This window comes from Choloepus didactylus, chromosome 22 (genome assembly GCF_015220235.1).
Source record: "Choloepus didactylus isolate mChoDid1 chromosome 22, mChoDid1.pri, whole genome shotgun sequence".
Taxonomy (NCBI): Eukaryota; Metazoa; Chordata; class Mammalia; order Pilosa; family Megalonychidae; genus Choloepus; species Choloepus didactylus.
Window position 1 is genome coordinate 32,433,065 of NC_051328.1, and position 16,654 is coordinate 32,449,718.

The following is a 16,654-nucleotide window of genomic DNA, read 5'->3' on the forward strand; positions in this document are numbered from 1 at the left end:
TTCTTTTTGGAAAAGTTTGGTAGAATTCCCCTGTGAAGCTATCTGGCCCTGGGCTTTTATATGTAGGTAGACTTTTGATGACTGATTGTATCTCTTTGCTTGTGATTGGCTGGTTGAGGTCTTCTGTTTCTTCTTAGGTCAGTCTAAGTTGTTCATGTGTTTCCAGGAAATTATTCATTTCCTCTGAACTGTCTAGTTGTTGGCATACAGTTATTCATAGTATGCTCTTATTTTTTTTTTTAATTATTTCTTCAGGATCTGTAGTAATTTTCTCCTTTTCATTTCTCATTCTGTTTATTTGGGTCTTCTCTCTTTTTGACTTTGTCAGTCTAGCTAAGGGTCTGTCAATCTTGTTGATCTTCTCAAAGAACCAACTTTTGGTTTTATTTATTCTCCCTATTGTTTTTTGTTCTCCAGTTCATTTATTTCTGCTTTAATCTTTGTTATTTCTTTTCATCTACTTGCTTTAGGGTTAGTTTGCTGATCATTCTCTAGCCTCTTCAGTTTTTCAGTTAGGTCTTTAGTTTCAGCTCTTTCTTGCTTTCTGATATATGCATTTAGAGCTATAAACTTCTCTCTCAGCACTGCCTTCACTGCATCCCACAGGTTTTCATATGTTGTGTTCTCATTTTATGTTCTCTCTAGATATTTAACAATTTCTCTTGCAGTGTCTTCTTTGACCCACTGGTTGTTTAGGAGTGTGTTGTTTAATGTCCATATATCTGTGAAAGAACTGGTTCTTTAGTGGTTGTTGATTTTTAGTTGCATTCCATTGTGGTCAGAGAATGTTCTTTGAATAATTTTAATTTTTCTAAATTTATTAAGACTTGTTTTGTGTCCCAACATATGATCTATCCTGGAAAATGTTCCATGGACAGTAGAGAAGAATGTATATCCTCATACTTTTTAATGTAATGACCTATATATGTCTATTAAGTCTACTTCATTTATCATATTGTTTCAGTTCTCAATTTACTTATTGGGCCTCCATCTAGTTGTTCTGTCTAAAGAAGATAGTGGTGTATTGAAGTCTCCCACTAGTATTGTAGATGTGTCTTTTGCTCCCTTCAGTTTAGCCAATGTTTGTCTCATGTATTTTGGAGCTCCTTGATTTGTTGCATAAACATTTATAATTGTTATTTCTTCTTGGTGAATTATCCCTTTTATTAATATATAGTGTCCTTCTTTATCTTTTATGACATTTTTGCATTTAAAGTCTATTTTGTCTGATATTAATATAGCTACCCCAGCTTTCATTTGATTGTAGTTTGCATGGAATATTTTTTTCCATTCTTTCATTTTCAGTCTGTTTGTGTCCCAGGGTCTAAGATGAGTCTCTTGTAAACAGCGTATCAGTGGGTCATATTTTTTAATCCATTCTACCAGTCTGTATCTTTACATTGGAGAGTTTAATCCATTCACATTCAAAGTTATTACTGTGAAGTGAGTTCTTGAACCAGCCATCTTATCCTTTTGTTTTCAGTTGTTAGATCTATTTTTCCCCCTCTCTTTTTTTTCCTGTAAGTTACCCTACTAATAACTCTTCAGTTCTGTGCTCTTCTCCAGACCTCTCTTTGCTTTCTTTTTTTCTCAGCTGGTAGAGCTCCCTTTAGCATTTCTTACAGGACAGATCTCTTGTTAACAAACTCTCTCAGCATTTGTTTGTCTGTGAAAATTTTAAACTCTCCCTCAATTTTGAAGGAGAGCTTTGCTGGATAAAGAATTCTCGGCTGGCAATTTTTCTCTTTCAGAATCTGAAATATGTCATACCACTGCCTTCTTGCCTCCATGGTGCCTTTGAGCAGTCAGTACTTAGTCTAATGTTGTTTCCCTTGTATGTGGTGAATTGCTTCTCTTTTGCTGTTTTCAGAAGCCTCTCTTTCTTGTCAGCATTTCACAATTTAGTCAATATATGTCTCAGAGTAGATTTATTTGGATTTATTCTTTTTTGGAGTTCAGTGGGCATCTTTAATTTCCATATTTTGTCATTAAGAAGGGTTGGGATGTCTTTCATAAGAGATGGGGAGTTTTCATTGATTATTTCCTCTATTATTGGTTCTGCCCCTTTTCCCTTCTCTTCTCCTTCTGGGACACCCATGACACATACATTCATGCATTTCATGTTGTCATTCGATTCCCTGAGACGTTGCTCATATTTTTCCATTCTTTTCCTTATCTGTTCTTTTGTGTGTAGGCTTTCAGGTGTCTTGTTCTACAGTTCCTGAGTGTTTTATTCTGCCTCTTGAGATCTGCTATTGTGCCATCTCCATTGTATCTTTCGTCTCTTGTTTTGTGCCTTTCATTTCCATAGATTCTGTCAGTTGTTTTTTTGAACCCTCAATTTCTACCTTATGTTTGCCCAATGTTTTCATTATTCACTTCATCTCTCTTGCAATATCTTCCCGAAACTTTTTGAATTGATTTAGCATTAGTTGTTTCAATTCCTGTATCTCAGTTGAAGTGTAAGTTTGTTCCTTTGACTGGGCCATAACTTCATTTTTCTTAGGTAGGTTGTAGTTTTCTGTTGTCTAGGCATCTGATTTCCTTGGTTATCCCAATCAGGATTTCCCAGACCAGTACGGGCTCAGATCTCAGAAAGAGGCAATGTTCAGTATCAGGTTTCCCTGAGGGTGTGTCTTGGAAGATTGACACACCCTGTGAGGCATCTAGCCACTGTGCTTTTCCTAACCTTCCCAGCAGGTGGCACCTGCCCTCCTATCACTCCTGACTGGTGTAAGGAGCTGTTGCCCAGTTAGTTTCTGTTTTGGCTGTTTTCCCCCAGGATCTAGGTTCTGGTTCTGAATGGGAGGTCAGTAGTAGAGCTGGGGGCCCATCTCCTTCCCCTTAGGGAGGACACAACCCCTAGGGAGTTATTATCTGCATTTAAATAGATTCTTTGTCTCTCTGACTCTGCTATCTCCATCCTTGTCTGGGTCAGAGTGCTGCAAACAGAAAATGGCTGAGACTTTCTCAACTGAGCTGCTCAGGTTGAGAGAGAGAGAGAAAGGGACAGAAATCCCCCCTTCAGGGCCAATCCATGCCCCCCCTCCAGCTTCATCCACTGGCCAGAGATAGCACCTGGTCCTCTGGGCTCCTCCTCCTGAGACAAGAGAAGTCCTCCAGCTCTTTAAGGTCAAAGTTGTCACTAAAAGCATCTGTCTGCTTATTGGGGATTTGTAGCTTGTATTGAACAGTCCATGTTTGTTAATTAAAGCCCCATTTGGAACTGGACTGAGGTATATTAGCTTGTTCAGAGAGTGCTGCTCTCTACCACAATGAGGACTTGCAGTTTGGGCGGCCGTCGGGGGAGGGGGCTCCTGGCTCATGTCTGCAGTTTTTACTCACAGATTTTATGCTGTGATCTTAGGCATTCCTCCCAATCCTGGTTGGTGTACGATGTGTGTACAGTCATGGTTGTCCCCCAGTGGTTATTCCAGATTATTTACTAGTTGTTCCTGGTTGTTTATTAATTGTTCCAGGGGGAGTAACTAGCTTTCACTCCTCTCTATGCTGCCATCTTCTTAGTCTCCCCATTATGCCTTTTGAAACAAATTGCTAAATCTAACATGAGAATATCAAGCCCCTGGAAGCTGTAGACAGGAACCCCACCAGATCCCTGCAGAGGAGAAAGCTACCTTCCTTTTGCTCCAATGATTTTTATATTCGTGCACTTTGTGTTGTCCATCATTTCCCTGAGATCCGTTTCAAATTTTTTTATTTTTTTTTTCACCATTTGTTCTTTTGTGCTTTTACTTTCCATCAACTATCTTTGAGGTCACTAATTTGTTCCTCTACTCCTTCAAATCTGGTGTTATGTGTCTCAAGAATATTTTTCATTTGATCAACAGTGTCTTTTATTTCCATAAGATCCATTATTTTTTTTATTTACTCTTGCAGATTCTTCTTTATGATCTTCTAGGGTCTTCTTCATGTCCTTTATATCTTGAGCCATAATATTGATATTTGTGTCTACTTCTTTGATTAATTGCTCCAAATTGTATGTCTCTTCCAGCTTTTTAATTTGTTCATTTGGCTTTTCTGTATTTTCTGTATCCTTCAAGTGCTTTGTAATTTTCTGCTGGCTTCAGGGTATTTGCTTGTGTTGATAGGGTTATTTTGGGAAGTGCAGAATTAATTGAGCATTTATATATAATTTGATTTGCTGGAGTACAGTTTCCCAATCCTACCAGGTAGTCTCTTGAGGCACAGCTTACTGGAATGCAGTTTTCCTAATCTGCCAGCAGGTGTTGCTCTCATGTAGGTCTTCCCTGAACTTCTCCTGTGTGGTGTGCAGAGTCCAAACCATGTGGGGAACCAATCAGTGCACTAGATCTCCATGTGCTCTGGGGAATCCCTGTTCTGGGGTTGCAATGTGGGCCCTGAGCAGGTAGGCAGGGAACATGATCAAGGGCACCCCACAGGTGGGAGGTGGGCCCTGCCTGCTGGTTCTCTGCCTCCCTTGTGCCTGCAAGTCTCTGGGGTGTGGGAAGGGCTCCTGATCACCAGTATGGCACCTCTCCCTTCCTGTTTCTTGCCATTGCATCCCCCTGGACTTCCATGGGGGAAGAGCAAACGCTGCCCACTGGGTTCCATCACAGGAGCTCCCTGCTGTCTGGCTGTGGAGGACTACCTCCCAGCAAACTGTCAAGGTAGGTGCACAGAAGTGGAGAGCCGCTGCTCACTCCCTTGCCTGGCAGCAGTTTTGCTGCTGCTGGCCTGGTGGGGGTGGGGGGTGGGTGAGAGACCACACTCACGGCATCCCTCCAGCCACTGTCTCTCTTCCGTTTTTGTCCAATGTCCCCTCCACATACTGTGGGGGACCCTCTGTCATACCCTGGAACCATGGTCCCTGGTGTCCTCTGGCCCCTTTCTAGTTACTCTGACTGAAGAGAAGCCCGTTCCACCTCACCTACTCCACCATCTTCTCAGAAGTCCTCAATTTTGTTGATTTTAAAGTAAGACCAATACCTACGTGAAGGGGTGCTTGTGATTATTGGATGAGATATATAAAGACTTGGTTCTACTAAGTTCTCAGTAAATTGTGTTAATCATCATTAAACTCTCAAACTCTCTCCTCCAAACACAGAGCCTCATTACAGATCCCCTGAAACCTATAGCAGAGAGCTGTGTTCTCAAGGCACAACTGTACTGACTCCCTTCCTGTGGTGGGCAGAATTCTAAAAATGGCACCAAAGACTCCAAAGTCCTAATGTTTGGCCCCTGTGAATATGATGAGATAACACTCCCGTGAGCTTATCATGCCTTAGACCACAGTTGAGGGTTGCCAGGGAGATTACCCCAGTGGGTCATTGTAATCACATGAGTCCTTAAGAGCAGAGAGCTTTTCCCCTGGTAGGAGGAGGGAAAGTCAGGGAGATTTTAAGAATGAGAGGGTCTCAGTGCTGGTTTGAAGTTGGAGATGACCACACAAGAAGGAATGCAGATGGTCTCCATGGGCTGAGTGACCCCCTTCCAACAGCCAGCAAGAAACAGGACCCTGGTCGCAAAAAAACTGAATTCTGCCAACAAGCCAAATGAGCTTGGAAGTGGGTTCCTCCCCCAGAGAGTCCAGAAAGGAGTGTAGCCTTGCCTTGATCTCAGCCCTCAGGGGACAGCTTGGCAGAGCCACAACAGTCTTCTGATCTCCAGGACTGAGTGCTTTTGCATTCATGTCACTTAAAGCTATTACCTTTTTGGTAATTTGTTACACAGGAATAGATAACTGTACACTTCCAGAAAGAGAGAAAAAAACAACAAATGGAGAAAAAAAAAAATGAGGGGAGAGGGCAAAATCAAGAACCACTGAATCTGAGTAAAAGGTATAAGGAAATTAATTTTTGGATAATTCTTACAACTTTTCTTGAGGTCTGAAATTACAGCAAAATGGAAAGTTACAAAGAGTTAAAGCACAAGGTAAAAGAAAAGCCCTTGGCATCTGTGTAACTGCCAGGAGATAGTGCCAATGCATAAACCTTTCTTTAAGTGCAGTGCTATCCTAGGTTTTCTGCCCATGGTGATCCTCAGTGAGAGGAGCAACAGTGATAACAAATTCTCAGGTCCAGATAGCAGGAGGTTACATGAGGGCTTCTGTTTTTAATTTTGGCATTACCATCTCCCTCTCAAAAAGTAAAGGAAAGATGATCTCTGTCAGAGTCTAAGTGCAGGAGATTCCTATCTTGGGTAATTTGGGATCACTAAGCTGAGGATGTAGCACTTTATTAATACTAAGTATTCATGTAACAATAAATGCCTGCTAATTCCCAGGGCAATGGCTAAAAGCACATTTGAATGCCAAAGAGATGATTAATACAACAGCACAGAGGAACTTTTCAGATACCAGCTTCCTGAGTTTATAATACAAAGTCTCAAAAATTAGTTATGGCCACAATAATGTTAATAGCCTGCCTCTTCCATGCATCAGTGGCCTTCAATAGTCCTTCCAAAAAAAAGTAAAACAGACACGGATAAGCAGAGTCTGGTTGCTATTGATTTCTCTTCCCTGCACTTACTAGGAAATACATTTCAAAGAGTTTAGAAATAAGTCAAATTCTGCCTAAGATATGTTGTCAAATATCTTCCAGGCTCATTTTCTGTATTCCCTCTGCCATTTCTCTCACTTCTGTATTTTATATTGAGCTGCTTGGATTAGGTTTCAGCCCATACCTTCTGCCAATAGTACCCTAAGATATTTTGACATTGATTATCAACATCAATCTCAGTTTGATGCCATCTGTTATGCACTGTGGGACTTCCGTACATCTTTTCTTTCTTGTTTTTTTTCCTCCCCTAAGCTAATTTGAATTCATATATTGCCTGCCATGTAGAAACATTATGACGTTATGAAGCATTTTCAAATAGAAGAAAATCAGACTTTGAGTTTTACTAGTCTTTTTTACACAGAAAACTGTCTCCTTTGCTTATAATAACTGATCAGTGGCTGAAGGACTAAACTGAGGACTCGTTGAACTGCCCTCAGCTCTCTTTGGCAAGCAGTATGAGACATGCAGGGGGAGGTCCTCAGCCGTTCTCCCAAGAGAGAACAATGGTAATGATTTGTTAGAAACTTCTGCCCTGTTTGGCTAGGAAATGTGCATCTCTCTAATTTCTAATCATTGTTCTTTATTTGGACTTTTTATGTCTACCTGGGTTAATCCCTCTCCTGTGTGACTGAGCTTCTAATACCTGAAGACACCTCTCCCCCTCCCTGTCCCATGCATCCCTCTTTTCCAAAGGACGCATTCCCGGGCGCTCAGGAGGTCAACTGTAGACCCCTTGCACGTGGTCCTTCTCCTTTGGACCAGCTCTGTTTGCTAAGCAACACTGAGAGGGTGGCCTGCAAAACTCCTTCTTTTAATCTCTAATTGACATACTATATTAGAATGGAATGAGGTATGATTTTTTGGTAGCCTAGTGTCATAGAGTACAGTAAGACTCCAGAAAAAAGGAACAGAGCTGTCATTGTCTTGTCAGTTATTATTTTGTCCTTCCTTTGATTGAGCCTTCTCTGACCTCTAATTTTATAAAAATCAGCCAAGCACACACTTCAGTCTTTATATTATGCTAATGCAAATGGAAGTATGCAGGTATGTATGGGGGGGGGCAGATAATACTTCTAATAAAGCATTATTCCATCTGCAAATTCTAAGATTCTATAAGCTCCCACTTAATAATTGTGAAATTTTATCAGATATTCATATAAAACAATTGCTTCATTTTAAATAGGATACATTCATACCTTCTATTCTGTTCAACTCTCAATCCATCCATTTGTGAATGCAAATGCACTTACCTTTATTCTCTTAAAGAAACAACTACATTAAATATAAAATTGCATATTGGGCTTTCAAAACTGCAAGCGATTTGAGAAGGGAAAAAGGTCAAATCAAAATGGTACTAAAATCATAAATATTTAAAATTTAACCATATTGTGCATCAATTAGCAGGATGAAATATTGTTAACATACTCACAATACTTGGACTGCAATTATAAGAATGTTACACACTTTTATTACAATTAATACACCCAGAAATTTTCTTTGAGATCTCAGGGAAGCCCCAGTCCTGGTAATCTTCCAATAACCATTTGACCTAAAGCAAAGCATATCACAATGATAAACTCTAAAAACAATGAATGATAGTTCTACCCTAAACTCACACTCCTGAGTAAAATCAGATAGCTGCCAGTTTTCCTATGTTAAAATTACAGTATTGTGACTCTACACTTCTGTTTTTAAGATACATTTTAAAATATTTTGTTTAGAAAAATTATATTAATCATAATATTATATATGAAATTTGAGTAAGCAAATAAAAGTATTGCATTGGTCCTAGCATCTTTTTATACATTAACTGTTTTCAGCCATTTTATACACACCATACAGTCCATCCAAAGTGCATAATCAATGGCTTTCTGTATAATCATGGAGTTGTGCATTCATCACCACAATGAATTTGAGAACATTCTCATTGATCCAAAAATAAAAACACCATACACCTTATCTGCCCCCCCCCAACTATTGATGTGTATCATTGGTATAGTACCTTTGTTACAATTTATGAAAGAATATTACAATATTACTCTTAACTATAGTCCATAGTTTGCATTAGTTGTATTTTTCCCATATACCACCCTATAATTAACAGCTTATAATAGTGACATACATTTGTTCTAGTTCTTGTAAGAACACTCTTATATGTGTACAATTAACCACAGTCATCATCCAAACAGGGTTCACTATATTATGAAGTCCCCTGTTTGATCCTCTAGCTTTCCTTCTAGTGTCATACAGGATCCTAAACTTCCCCTTTCGACCAAAATCACTCCCATAATTCAACGCTGTTAATTACACTCACAGTAATGTGCTATCACCTCTATCCATTTCCAAACATTTACAGTCAACCTTATTAAAAATTCTGTACAAAATAAGCATCAACTCACCATTCTGTACCCTCTTTCTATCTATTGGTAGCCTTTAGATGAGGTTTTAGCTCCAAGAGTTTGCTCATTATAATTAGTTTATATTAGTGAGACCATACAATATTTGTCCTTTTGTGTCTGGCTTATTTCACTCAGCATAATGTCCTCTAGGTTCATTCATATTATTGCATGCACCAGGACTTCATTCCTTCTTACAACTGAATAATATTCCATTGTATGTAAATATGACATTTTGTTTATCTCTTTATCAACTGATGAACACTTAGGTTTTGTCCATCTTTTGGCAATTGTGAGTAATGCTGCTATGTGTCCCTCCTATCAGTTCTTCTGAGTATACACCAATAGGAGGATTGCCAGATCATATGGCAGTTATACACTTAGCCCCTGAGGAAATGTCAGACTGTCTTCCACAGTGGCTGCACCATTGTACTTTCCCACCTGCAGTGAATACGTGTTCCTATTTCTCTACATCCTCAGCTGTAGTTTTCTTTTGATATTTACCATTCTAGTAGGTATGAAATATTGTGGTTTTGATTTGTGTTTCCCTAATATCTAGTGATGTTGAGCATCTTTTCATGTGCATTTTAGCCTTTTGTATTTCCTCTTTGGAAAAGTATCTCTTGCCCATTTTTTAAATTGGGTTGTTTGTCCTTTTACTCTTGAGTTTTAGGATTTCTCTATATATTCTAGATATCAAATCCTAATGAGATAGGTGTTTTCCAAATATTTTCTCCCATTGAATAGAGTGCATTTTCACTTTTCTGAGAAAGTCCTTTGAAGTGCAAAAGTATTCAGTTTGAGGGTGTCCCATTTAGCTATTTCTTCTTTCATTGCTTGTGCTTTGGGTGTAAGGTCTAAGAAATCAACTCCTACCACAAGATCTTAAAAATGCTTCCCTACATTTTCTTCTAGGAGTTTTGTTTCTAATTCTTATATTTAGATCTTTGATTTCTTTGAGTTAATTTTTGTATAAGGTGTAAGATAAGGTTCGTCTTTCATTCTTTGGGATTTGGCTATCCTGTTTGCCCAGCACCATTTGCCCCAGTTGAGTGGCTTTGGCAGCCTTGTCAAAAATCAATGGACTATAATTGTGAGTGACTTCTGAACGCTCAATTTGATTCCATTGATCAGTGTATCTATCTTTATGCCAGTACCATGCTGTTTTAACCACTGCAGCCTTGTAAGTCAGGAAGTGTGGGTCCTCCCACTTCATTTTTCTTTCTCAAGATGTTTTTAGCTATTCAGGGCCCCTTGCTCTTCCAAATAAATTTGGTGATTGTTTCTTCCATTTCTGCAAAGTAGTCTGTTGAAATTTTTATTGGGATTATGTTGAATCTGTGAATCAATTTGTGTAGAATTGACAGCTTAACAATAGTCTCCTTTTATCAATGTTTTGTAGTTTTCTGTGTGTAAGGCCTTTACATTTATTCCTAGATATTTGACTTTTAGTTGCTATCGTAAATAATTTTTTTTCTTGATTTCCTCCTTAGAGTGCTTCTTAGTAGTGTATAGAAACACTACTGATTTTTTTGCATGTTGATCTTTTATCCCACTACTTTGCTAAACTCATTTATTAGCTCTAGTAACTTTGTATACTTTGGGGGGCTTTCCAGGTATAGGATCGTGTCATCTGCAAATAGCAAGTTTTACTTCTTCCTTTCCTTGGATCCCTTTCATTTATTTTTCTTGCCTAATTGCTCTAGCTAGAACTTCTAGCACAATGTGGAATAACAGTGGTGACAGTGGGCATCCTTGTCTTATTCCTGATCTTAGAGGGAAAGCTTTCAGTCTCTCACTGTTGAGTATGATGTTAACTGTTGGTTTTTCATATCTTCCCTTAATCATGTTGAGTAGATTTCTTTCTATTCCTATCTTTTGAAGTGCTTTTATCAAGAAAGGATGTTGTATTTTGTCAAATGCCTTTTGCCCATCAATTGAGATGATTGAGTTGGTTTTCCTTCTTGATTTGCTAATGTGGTGTTTTATAGTAACTAATTTTCTTGTGCTGAACCATCCTTGTATACCTGGATAAAACCCACTTGATCATGGTGCATAATTCTTTTAACATGCTGTTGGATTCAATTTGTTAGTGTTTTGTTGAGAATTTTTGCATCTATGTTCATTAGAAAGATTGGTCTGTAGTTTTCTTTGTAGTATTTTTATGAGGTTTTGGTATTAAGGTGATGTTGGCTTCCTAAAATGAGTTAAGTAGTGTTGCCTCCTCTTCAATTCTTTGGAAGAGTTTGAGCAGGATTGGTATGTATTCTTCTTAGAATGACTGGTAGAATTAATCTGTGAAGCCATCTAGTCCTAGGCTTTTATTTGTTGAGAGATATTTGATGACCATTTCCATCTCCTTACTTGTGATTGGTTTGTTGAGGTCTTCTATTTCTTCTAGAGTCAGTGTAGGTTGTTATGTGTATCTATGAAAATATCCATTTTCATCTAAATTGTCTAGTTTGTTGGCATATAATTGTTCACAGTATCTTCTTATGAACTTTTTTATTTTGTGGGGTCAGTAATAATGTCCCCCCTTCTCATTTTTTATTTATTTGCATCTTCTCTCTTTTTCCCTTTGTCAGTCTAGCTAAATTTGTCAATTTCATTTTCTCAAAGAACCAACTATTGGTTTTGTTAATTCTCTCTATTGTTTTTTTTTTGTTGCCAGTTTCATCTGTTTCTGCTCAAATCTTTGTTATTTCTTTCCTTCTGCTTGCTTTGGGGTTAGTTTGCTGTTCTTTTTTTAGTTCCCCCAGGTGTTCAGGTAGATCTTTGGTTTTAGCTCTTTCTTCTTTTTTAAGGTAGGCATTTAGGGGTATAAATTTCCCTCTCAGCATTTCCTTCACCGCATCCCATAAGTTTTGATAGGTTGAGTTCTTGTATTCATTCATCTTGTGATATTTACTAATTCCTCTTGTAATTTCTTCTTTGACCCCACCGATTAAGAGTGTGTTGCTTAACCTCCATAAATTTGTGAATTTTCCAGTTCTCTGCCTGTTATTGATTTCCAGCTTAATTCCATTATGTTTACAGAAAGTGCTTTGTATAGTTTCAGTCTTTTTAAATGTATTGAGACCTGTTTTGTGAACCAACATGTGGTCTATCCTAGAGATTTATTCATGAGCACTTGAGAAGAATGAATATCTCACTGTTTGGGATACAATGTTCTGAATGTCTGTTAGGTCTACTTAGTTTATTATATAATTCAAGTTCTCTGTTTCCTTATTGATCCTCTGTCTAGATATTCTATCTATTGATGTGGGTGGTGTATTGAAGTCTCCAACTATTACTGTCAAGATGTCTGTTTCTCTTATCAGTATTGTCAGTGTTTGCCTCATGTGCTTTGTGATACCCTGGTTAGGTGCATAAATATTTCTAATTGCTATTTCTTCTTGGTAGAGTGTCCCTCTTATTAATCTATAATGTCCTTTTTGTCTCTTTTAACAGTTTTGCATCTAAAGTCTATTTTTTCCAATAGATATTTTAATCTTTTAAGTTGAAGAGCCATATTTTCAGTTACTGATGTATAAAATGCAGTAGCAAGAGGCGGGGCAAGATGGCACAGTGGTGAGGTGTAGGTTTTAGTTACTTCTCCAGGGCAATAGGTAGAAAGCCAGGAACTGCATGGACCGGACACCAGGGAGCAATTTGACTTTGGGCATGCTTCATACAACACTCACAAACGCATAGAACAGCTGAGATCAGCGAAATCTGTAAGTTCTCATGGCCAGGGGACCCGTGCCTCTCCCTGCCAAGCTCAGTCTCATGGGGGGAGGGGCCGTTGGTGCTGGGAACAAGAAGGGAGAACTGCAGTTGCGGCTCTTATTGAAACCTCAGATGGCTGATCCAAACTCCAAACATAGATAGACTGAGACCAGACACCGGAGAATCTGGGAGCAGTCAGCCCAGCAGAGAGGAGATAGGGCTAGCAAAAACAGCAAAAAAAAAAAAAAAACCCAAAAATAAAAACAGAGACTTTTTGGAGTTCTGGTGAACATAGAACAAAGAAGGGCAGGGCTCAAACAGAATCAGGCTCATATGCAAATCCAGAGGGCCAGTTTCCTTGTCTGAAGAGCTGGTTTCTCTGCTTTCTTGATTGTTCCTTAATGGCCCTAATCTCCTTGTTTCTTAGCATTTCAATAGCCCATTAGATCTGCAAGGAGGGCCCCTCTTTTTTTTTTTTTTTTATCTTTTTCTCTTTTTCTAAAACAATTACGCTAAGAAGCCCATTACAGAAAGACTCAAAAACTTGGTTTGGGCCCAGACAAGAATGGCGGTAAGAGAGCTCTGAGACACACAGCAATAAGCCAGTGGCTGAGAAAATTCACTAAACACCTCAACTTCCCAAGAAAGGGGGACGTCCCCTTACAGCCATCTTCCCAGTGGGCAGGGAACACTCCTGCCCAGCACCAGTACCACAGCCCAGAGCTGCCCCAAACAACCCAGTGTGATGGGAAGTATTTCCAACAACACATGCACACACCACAGCGGCATGGGCAATAGCCTTTCCCACACCCTCAGTGAATTGTCCTGGAGCTGGGAAGGCAGGGCTATGTGAAAAGGGGAAAATTAATGTGCCCATTTAGCCATCCTTTCAGCAGACTGGGAACATCCCCTACACAGCCCTGAAGCCCAGAACCTCCCTTGGGAGTCTGCACTCACCAGTGACATAACACAGTTCATCCCTCAGCAGAGGACCTAGGAGTGCAGGGCTTGGAAGAGGGACACACTCATAAGCCCCATGGACCATACGCCAATACCAAAGACGTGTGGGTCAGCGACAGAGACAAACTGTGGCAGGACTGAACTGAAGGATTAGACTATTGCAACAGCTTTAAATCTCCAGGTACACCTGGGAGATTTGATTATTAAAGCCACCCACCCTCCCTAACCACCCAGACACACTCCCAATATGCAGAGCAGGCAACACCAACTACACCCGCAAGCTTGGTGCACCAATTGGACTCCACAAGACCCACACCCCTACTCACCACAAAGACAAAATTGGGGAGAACTGACTTGAGGGGAATAGGTGGCTCGCAGATGCCACCTCCTGGTTAGTTAGAGTAAGTACTCCACGAAGCTGTAGACCTGACAAATTAGGGATAAGGGGTTGAATCATTCTATATATCCTAAAAGAACCCTATCAAGTTAAGCAAATGCCAAGAGGCCAAAAACAACAGAAAATTTTAAAGCATATGAAAAAAACTGACGACATGGATAACCCAAGCCCAAACACCCAAATCAAAAGATCAGAGGTGACACAGTACGGGGAGCAATTAATCAAAGAACTAAAGACCAACAATGAGAGAATGGAACAGGATATAAAGGACATGAAGAAGAGCATGGCACAGGATATAAAGGACATAAAGAAGACCTAGAAGAGCATAAAGAAGAAATTGCAAGAGTAATTAAAAAAATAGATGATCTTATAGAAATAAAAGAAACTGTTGACCAAATTAAAAAGACTCTGGACACTCACAGTACAAGACTAGAGGAAGCTGAATAGTGAATCAGTGACCTAGAGGATGACAGAATGGAAAATGAAAGAACAAAAGAAAGAATGGGGAAAAAAAATTGAAAAAATTGAAATGCACTTCAGTGATATGACAGATAATATAAAACGTCCAAATAAAAGACTCATTAGTGTTCCAGAAGGGGAAGAGAAGGGTAAAGGTCTAGGAAGATTATTCAAAGAAATTGTTGGGGAAAACTTCCCAAACCCTCTACACAATATAAATACACAAATCATAAAGGCCCAGTGAACTCCAAATAGAATAAATCCAAATAAGCCCATTCTGAGACATATTCTGATCACACTGTCAAATACCGAAGAGAAACAGCAAGTTCTGAAAGCAGCAAGAGAAAAGCAATTCACCACATGCAAAGGAAACAGCATAAGACTAAGTAATGACTACTCAGTGGCCACCATGGAGGCGAGAAGGCAGCGGCATGACACATTTAAAATTCTGAGAGAGAAAAATTGCCAACCAAGAATTCTTTATCCAGCAAAGCTCTCCTTCAAATTTGAGGGAGAGCTTAAATTTTTCACAGACAAACAAATGCTGAGAGAATTTGCTAACAAGACACTTGCCCTACGTGAGATACTAAAGGGAGAAGCAAAGAAGGGAGAGAGAGAGATGGAGAAAGGTCCAGTACTAAAGAGATTCAATATGGGTACGTTAAAGGACATTAACAGAGAGAGGGAAAAAATACATTTAACAAACATAAACTAAAGGATAGGATGGCCAATTCAAGAAATGCCTTCACAGAAATAATGTTGAATGTAAATGGAGTAAACTCCCCAATTAAAAGATATAGATTGGCAGAATGGATCAAAAAATATGACCCATCAATATGTTGCATATAAGAGACTCATCTTACACAGGGACACAAAGAAACTGAAAGTGAAAGGATAGAAAAAAATATTTCATACAAGCTACAGCCAAAAGAAAGCAGGAGTAGCGATATTAATCTCAGATAAAGTAGACTTTAAATGCAAGGAAGTTATGAGAGACAAAGAAGGCCACTATATGCTAAAAAAGGTGGCAATTCAACAAGAAGAAATAACAATCATAAATGTTTATGCACCCAATCAAGGTGCCACAAAATACATGAGACAAATACTGGCAAAACTAAAGGAAGCAATGGATGTTTCCACAATTATTGTGGGAGATTTTAACACATCACTCTCTCCTATACATAGGGCAACCAGACAGAAGACCAATTAAGGAAATTGAAAACCTAAACAATCTGATAAATGAATTGGATTTAACAGACATATATAGAACATTACATCCCAAATCACGAGGATACACATTCTTCTCTAGTGCTCACGGAACTTTCTCCAGTACAGACCATATGCTGGGACATAAAACAAGCCTCAATAAATTTAAAAAAAAAATGAAATTATTCAAAGCACATTCTCTGACCACAATGGAATACAATTAGAAGTCAATAACCATCAGAGACTTAGAAAATTTACAAGTACCTGGAGTTTAACAACACACTCCTAAACAATCAGTGGGTTAATGAAGAAATAGCAAGAGAAATTCCTTAATATATACAGATGAATGAAAATGAGAACACAACATACCAAAACCTATGGGATGCAGCAAAAGCAGTACTGAAGGGGAAATTTATAGCACTAAATGCATACATTAAAAAGGAAGAAAGAGCTAAAATCAAAGAACTAATGGATCAACTGAAGAAGCTAGAAAATGAACAGCAAACCAGTCCTAAACCAAGTAGAAGAAAAGAAATAACAAGGATTAAAGCAGAAATAAATGACATAGAGAACAAATAAACAATAGAGAGGATAAATAACACCAAAAGTTGGTTCTTTGACAAGCCCCTAGCTAGACTGACAAAATCTAAAAGAGAGAAGACCCATATAAACAAAATAATGAATGAGAAAGGTGACAAAGAAATTTAAAAAAATTATAAGAGGATACTATAAACAGCCGTATGCCAACAAACTGGATAATGTAGAGGAAATGGACAGTTTCCTGGAAACATATGAACAATCTAGACTGACCAGAGAAGGAAAAGAAGACCTCAACCAACCAATCACAAGCAAAGAGATCCAATCAGTCATCAAAAAGCTTCCCACAAATAAATGCCCAGGGCCAGATGGCTTCACAGGGGAATTCTACCAAACTTTCCAAAAAGAACTGACACCAATCTTACTTACACTCTTTCAAAAACACCAAAGAA